The following is an 8,411-nucleotide window of genomic DNA, read 5'->3' on the forward strand; positions in this document are numbered from 1 at the left end:
GATCATAATCCGTCATTTTGATTGTGACGAGCCAACAGCGTGTGAAATAATTAAAATCACAGTATTATTATATTGGCTCTATAATATTCTAAGACCTATTCATTAAATCCACGGTTATCTATACAATCTACAATAATAGCACCATACTACTACAATATGGTAGATTTCAGTTGAATTATTAAATTATTTTCTAGGACATACAGTCATCGGTAACATAACAATAAAAATATAATAATTTGTGACTGTCGATCGGCACTAACACATGAAAAGGTTCAAATTTCATACCGCGCCGCCAGTGTAATGGGACAACCTGCCCATAGCGGTGATATCTTATTATACAACTGTACCTATATACTTGTAATACAGATGGTTTATCGGAACTCTGCGTAGCGTCACGATTTCGTATCCGAGATTAAGTATATATTGACATATTGTAGTTCGAAATCCGATCGAACGCGAAACAATCTGACGTGTCTATAATAATAATGATATGTAGTCGTATGCGACAACAAAACACAACGACGCATGGAGACTCAGAAAAGATCCGAGATCTTGTTTGTTTTTAATCGACGACGCGCAAAAATAAAAAAGACAGATACGACAAGTTCACCCCACTCGCGATCTTCGTCGCCGTGAAGAGTGTGACGGGGTGCTATTTTAGTAATAATTAAACGGCGACCGACGGTTTTACCAAAGTTTAACACTCCCCTCTTACCCGCAATACCACAACGCCCAAATTCAGCCGCTTCCCTCAGCGTGCTGAGTGAGCGAGTGAGAGAGAGAGTGAGTAAGAGAGAGCATCACCATAATATTATGTAGCTCTTACTCTCATACGCACGCACACCCTTTGCCCACTACTACTTAGAGGAACCAGTTGTGTTACCTATCGAGAATAGAATATTATTATTACATACAATATATATACACGCGCGTATATCGTCATATACACATACAAACATATATAGTCGTACGTTTATGTGTTTAGATAATAAATATACACATACATATTATATATACAAATGTACGTGTGTGTGTGTGTGTGTGTGTGTGCGCGCGCGTGTAATATATTATATACGTAGATATGGAGAATACATTGTGAAAGGGTGTGGCGGGGGATGGGTAAACTACGCTGTTATATTTATACGCACACATATTGTATATACATAAAAATAAAACGCAGTTACTGCAGAGCATTGCTCGCACACATCTACACACGAGCACACGGCTGCGTATACAAACACTGAAACACATACAGATCATCTGCGGGCTTTGAACCCGCGAGGTGTACCCGCGTACTCTGCTCGTGTAGACCGCCAATCTCTATACCTACTGTATTATAAATTATAATAAATAATATATAATATATTATATATACATATTTTATATGTCCTTTGTTCCATGCATCGCCCATGATATTATACCGTTTTGACGTCGTCGTCGTTAGTAGCAATCGCATGCAGATGGCACAGTGTTTCTACATTCTACGCGATAACGTCGAGTGTGCATTATTAAAATATTGTTTTTTTTTCGGGGGCGGCTGGGAAAACCGGTCTTTATAGCGGGAGAGCGGCGATTTCCGAGGGTTTTCCTCCGCGCTGTGGGAGCTGTGCGTGGGTCAGCTGAAGCTGGAGGGTCAAGTGGTATCTCCAGCAGTGCACTAGGACCCGGCGGGGTGAGAGGATCACATCGCCCTGTGACCGTTTTCTTCGCGTGTTTGCACAATAGTGTAATCCGATATTATATGATATTGTAATATGTTTATGGTGAGGTCAAAGGGACGTGAGAAACGAAACGTTTCGTCGCGGCCGCGTGCACATTATTTTAAGCAGCAGTCCCATTATGTATGGCTAGCTCATCGCTCGCACAACGTCTAAAGAAAGGGCGTCCACTGAGATGTAAAAATATTTTTCGCCGACCAGCTTGGATTTTAAATTTTATAAATTACATTCATTCTACTTCACGTATTATAATGAACTCTAAAAATGCGCGCGTATAATATGTCCAACAACGGTTTTTGAGATGGGGTTATGTAGCACCTTCACTCTTTGCACATAGGACTTCGAGAATCTAACAAATATTTTTAATTCATTAGAATATAATATAATGTAATATTTTAAAGACAAGACCATTTTCTATATAATTAATTATCAAGTGTTAGAGATTTTTAAAATACAATTAAGTGCACAAGACATCTGAACGTGTTTTTCACGTAATACGCATGTAATTGTGTAATATTTAAGTACATTAAAAATGTTTTTTTAATTAACCTCGACGTTATGCGACTAGTTCATTTGATTTTTAAATTAAATTATTCATTTATTTGTTGTTTTTTTAATTGAACTTGAACTATTCATGTTTATATTTAATCTCTCTCTATATATATACACTGTTGTTACACGTTAATATTATAATGGTTCACAATAGTTTAGTCGTCATTGATATGCAATACTAAAGCCTAGCTGTAACCTGTAAGATTTCTATCAATCACCTTGTTGAATAGGTTTATATTTATATATTATATGCAATAGACTATATAGTCACTTGTCAACACTTTTAATTTCGTTATTTACCACCCATATTATGCTGTATCCATCGTGATTAAAATTATATACGTTATTTTCTCCTAACTAAATCGACAAACTTGATCCATTATTCATTGTATATTTGTATCTAAGCCTGTCCGATACAGATCAAACCAATCAACTGTATACTGATAGGTATAATATGACCCTCCTATAATATTACGGATATTGTTCTTTATGTCTATATGTATTTTTAATTTAATTCATATACTATGCGCATAGTATGATAATCTTTGAGTTAACTTTATGCATACTATAATAATATAAGCGATTGGTTTTTGATTTATTTTAGATGTATAACCAATTAACTTTGAACTAATTTGTACATTGAACTTTGATAGATAACTGGTTAGGAATAGTGTGCACTGTGCACTATACTTAATTTTCGATTCGTTCATTTTTATCCCAAAAGTTTCTCCGTCAAACAATCTCAGAATGAACAATAGCTCCGTGCGTGCTGTGTACTGAAACACAAATATAATATATACGTCATAGTTTCATATTATCGCAATAGCGTAGTGTTGACAATACTATGAATACTATAAACTTTTAATACAAATATTATGTAAAATAATGAAAGAAGACGGTAAACATTTTTTTTATTCACATTTTTTTCTGAGGGCAGAGGAATTGAAAATTATTATTATACGTTTAGTTTTCGTTCGCTATTAAAACCTGTAAAATGTGAATATATAAAAACACATCTCTGGATTGAAAGAAATCTGTTTATCCTCCAAGGGGATTTTATATCTAAAATATTCTAACAAATCAATGGCGTTTAAACTATTGTGCGCATATATTTTCAATGAAACATAAATGGTTATAAGATTAAATGAACCGGATTTAATGACAAAAAACGGAATTCCGCACCATTAAAAAGCCACATTATTGTCAACCGCTACAGAATATATTAGTTGTATGCATACAACGCAGATTCGCTGCTGCATGTATACGCAATTTTTTGTATCGAAGATTTCTCACACTACTGCACTGGTGTTTGTGTGTGCGAGTGCGATCGATACTTCCGGAGCCAAGAGCGAAAGTAAAATCAATTGACCGAGTCGCATACATTTGCATCTATTAACGAAATAAACAATATTATAATCATGTTGTATTATCGAATAAATTCCACTATACCGGTGAACGTTTATTTTGTCGTTTTCTTTCGTAATAGATAACGTGTTCCGACTTGCAGCGTGCAAGTGTTGACGTGCAGGTTAGCTGGTTATACATGCTACAGTATACCTGTATAGGTACATGATAATTTATAATATTATACACGACGATTTTGTCGCTACTCTTTGTTTTCTGTGTTGTGCAATTTACAATAATATTATGTGTGACGCTTTCATAAGTGTATTCGTTCGTTAGACCATAACCGACGTGGCGTCCAACTAACTGATCCTGCAGGATTCTTCGCATGTGAATATTATTCAACGGTTCGGATGAAAATCGATACCTATCGTTTTGTCAACACAACATAACGTCGTTTATCCCCAAAAAAAGAAGAAACTCGTCGGTTATTTTTACATACCTATATTATAATAACGGTCAATCGTTCTGGTCACACACCTCAAACATTAATTTGCTGGACGACATTTTATAAATTATAATGTATAGTATATCACTAGAGTATATCCCTGGGGTATAGATTTTGACACGCCTGTGTTTAATCGCGTTAAAATCCTATACAATCTTCTGAACCTGAAATCGTCATTCGTCATTGATAGATCGATTATTACCGGTTTCTTCTCGTATCGGGCAGTCACATAATATACGCTTTTTTTAATTATTGATTAGTATATATGCCATTTTTTTTGTAATCTGCAGAGTTTGGCCGTTGCTGCTGGAACGAACGAAATCGTAAATCCAAATAGGTTGCAACGGTACCATATGTTACATATATTGTATATACGTTGTAAATAAGATATTTATTATACATAGATGTTCTCCCACGTATGGGCCAGACTAGAGACCAGACGTAACCCGAACCACGTCGTGCGGGCATCACACGTGCAGTGTTTTTCGACCGACATTTCCTCTCTTTCGGCTATGTATATAATAATATTTTGTGCATAAAGCAGAGGAAACGCGACACTTACGCGACACGACGACACGTGTGAAATGTGCACCTCCCAAACGACCCTGTGGTAGTCGAACCTCCCTGCAGCACGCACACGGTTAAGTGAGGATTGGTGTGTCTTTTCTCTCTGTCACTGTTTCTTTCTCTTTCCGTTTCTCTAATGACCTACCGAGACACTTAATATTGAGCTATCCGTTTTTTTGTTTTTACACTCAACGCGCGCCGAACGAGGACGTATAATATTAATATTATTATGCACACGACGAGAAGCCTTGTGTCGCCGCGAACTATATACGAAGACGACAATGACAACAAAGCCAGTTATTTCCGCCGCCACCATGTAACACTATACATGGTATATTTTCCAGAGTATAACGCATTATGCACTGCACGCGTATCTTCTGGTCTCCTACTTTAACATTGAAAAATGATAATGACTATGATTATTTGTAGTTCAGAATGCGTACCTCTGACTATAATAATAAATTAATAAATAATACTATGTCCACTACAGACGGACCGCCACCGCCACGTCTCAAAACAATGAACCAGCGGCACACCGGACGCGGCGGCGTGTCCGTATCCATCTCTCTACATTGTACATAATAGGTACAATTTACAATTAATTGAATAACTATATTATAATCGATAAGTATCAATATATAATATATATATATATATCAGATATAATATATATTAATAATATTGTATACAAAATGTGAAATTTTTGATTTGTTGTCGTGTGCGATCTTTTGTTGTACACCCAACACGTGATTAGGATTTTCTTCTTTTTCTGCTGCGCTTCTTTTTCCTAAACTTGTCGTGTCATTCACGAGAAACAATTTACTGTATGTCTGTATGTTATAACATTTTATGCAATGCGTTTATTAGAATTTTTCATAAATAATAATCCACCTACCGAATGTACACTTTTCCCACTTCGCTGTGCAAAGTTAAAATCATTACTATTATTATCATTGTATATTCAAAGTAATGTAGCATAGTAATAATCGATAACAGAGGTTTTCACGCATACATGATAAATGTAATACATGTCGTTTATGTCGTATAATATATTATGTATACACTGTCCGTCAATAGTATAACGATAAATTCTGCGAAAAATATGATAATATTATCATAACAATAATAATAATAGGCTAATTTATTGTGTTATACATCCGAGCGCCTAAGCGTAACGTATAATAATAATAGTAATTTAGCGTTCGATAAGAAAAAGTAAAGCAGTCGAATAGTTTACTTATTAATTATTTTATTTGCGTGATTGTTGTTTTCATTCATTATAATTATTATATCATTATATTGACATACTAAATTGAGTAGCAACCAGCTATATAGTCTTCGTGCAGTATGTGGTAAAATAATAATTGTGATACCAGTATTTATAAATTATATAAAATAATATACACATTTATATTTGTGTATATTTATGATTTTTGTTCGCCACACAGTCTGTCTTTGGTCATGTATAAAAGGTGACGGTGGAGAGTGATAAATTAATGGCTCGTTGAATGGTTTTTCCGAAGAAGATTTAAGTCATCTAGTCTCTACGTGGTGATGGCATTGCTGGGGAAAATGATTTATCGCGCAGGAAAAGAAACGTTTCCGAAAGCACACCTATATCTACTGTTCGACGAGACGCCGTGCGTAGCCGAAGTATTAAAAACTTCTCGGTCTCGATTTTTTTCTCCGGTTAAATCGGCGAACAAGAGTGTCGGTGGGGTGAGGTGCTGCGGAGGATGCAAAGTGTAACAAAATCGTAAATCCCATCGGTGCGTAACGAAGTCACTCTCGGTCTCCCGAGCTTTATCGGTCGTATACTGTGTATAAAATATATTATGTATATTATTGTAATTGGCGTGCACTCTCACGTATACATATTATAATATATTATATTGCACACAAGTTCATGCACACGATTGATGTATGTACGATGGGTATGGCGAAGGAGGTTCGGAGAGGAATAAGTAATATTACGCAAAGAGAGGTTTTATTATTATTATTATTATTTTTTTAATTAGAATCGTTAAACATTACTCTGATGGTCGGTTCGTGCTAATAAACCACGTTTCTCTCTCCGCTTTCTGCAGCAGTAGTTATTTCAATATATCAAAACATGCAACAAATGCGAACCATTTAGATTTATATTTAATATTATTATTGTTGTCGCGCCGTCGCCGACGCCGCTCTATTGTCTCGATATTTCTCCATATTATATTATTATTGTTATTACTATCACCATCATAATTATTGTACGAGTTTTATTGTATGCACAAATGCACAATGTGTGTTCTTAGGCGTTTTAATTACTACAGTAATAATGTAATAATAATATTATATTATCTTGTAATATAAAATATAAATAGTGTATAATCATATTATATAAAGCTGTATTTGTTTATCGTTACTATTATTTTTATTGTAAATTGTCCGGATGTTTATGACTTACCGTGTCATCGATGGCGTCGACGACGACAATGAAAACGACGTATGTGCTCAGAGCGAATCGTAGGTATATAATATTATATTATTGTCACGAAAATATTCTCTTTTCGACTCTTTCCGGTTTACGATGCGTACATTTTATTCAACATGATAATATTTGTACGTGTACAAACATGGCAATTATATTGTTTATTTATATTACAATAATAATGTAGTAGGTACTATATCTTATTTTTTGTATACTTAAAAGTTACTATGGCAGCGTGCGCGCGTTCAATGTTCATTCGTCATCCTCGTTGTTTCGTTTCTTTTCCATATATTATTATAATTTATTAAACAATATGTGTGCTTTTCATATTATTTGTCATCACGTTATTTCATGAAAGTACTTATGTAGTTATGTGGCTATGTATTATAATTTATAATATTATTTTGTTATACAATAGTATCATTAGCGCTGGTTCTTTTTGTACAGTACGTGTAGGTATCTGCATACGTTTTTATTACTTGTATTTTCGGTAGTAACTTTTTAGACCAAACCTGTACAAATATAACAAACTCGGTGAAACACTATAATAACATGCGTGCATAAAATGCCTTTTGAAACGTTGTAGACTGTATGAAATATTAATCATTAGATATTATCGATATGTTCGTGTTTATCCGTCTTATGGCACAGAAATAGAAATACTTTTATTCCACGTATTATAATATCATGTTTACAGCAGTGTACAAATTATAGATTCTTGTTCAGTAATGATAATATGTATTTACTCTCCGTAGTCGCGTATGCACTTGATATTACTTACTCATTCGATAAAAGTTGAAATGTCAAATGAATAACAATTATTTACATAATATTTATTTCACAAACACGGGAAATAAACCTAAATAACATCCAGATAACATGCAGAAATAACATAAAACAGCGTATAAATATATAACCATAGATTAAATACATTATTTAATCTATGATATAACTAACAGCAATGTATTTACTATTTAATCTCAATTTTGGACAAAATAAAATATCTATAATAATATACATAATATTTATGAAATACGTAAGTCATTGTGTTGTAAATCAAAAATAAAATATTTGATAGATTACAAAAAAAAATCCTGTAAATCTACGCGTTAAACTACAAGCTGTAGCCTACAACACGTTTCTATTGAGCGTGAAATATTATCGATTGAAATAATTTAAATTTTATTTCAAATAAAAATTCGGATTGTAGGATTTATATTTTATATTAATCTATTATTACTATATTTCTGTG

The 8,411-nt window shown here is 33.9% G+C and overlaps 1 protein-coding gene across 2 annotated transcripts in view; it reads left to right on the forward strand.

Moving 5' to 3' along the window:
• LOC112599161 (brain tumor protein) overlaps positions 1-8,411 on the forward strand; it is a 46,154-nt gene that overhangs the window by 13,991 nt on the left and 23,752 nt on the right. The window lies entirely within an intron of this gene.

The sequence above is a fragment of the Melanaphis sacchari genome, unplaced genomic scaffold (genome assembly GCF_002803265.2).
Source record: "Melanaphis sacchari strain LSU unplaced genomic scaffold, SCAv2.0 Contig4_pilon_pilon, whole genome shotgun sequence".
In the NCBI taxonomy this organism is placed as follows: Eukaryota; Metazoa; Arthropoda; class Insecta; order Hemiptera; family Aphididae; genus Melanaphis; species Melanaphis sacchari.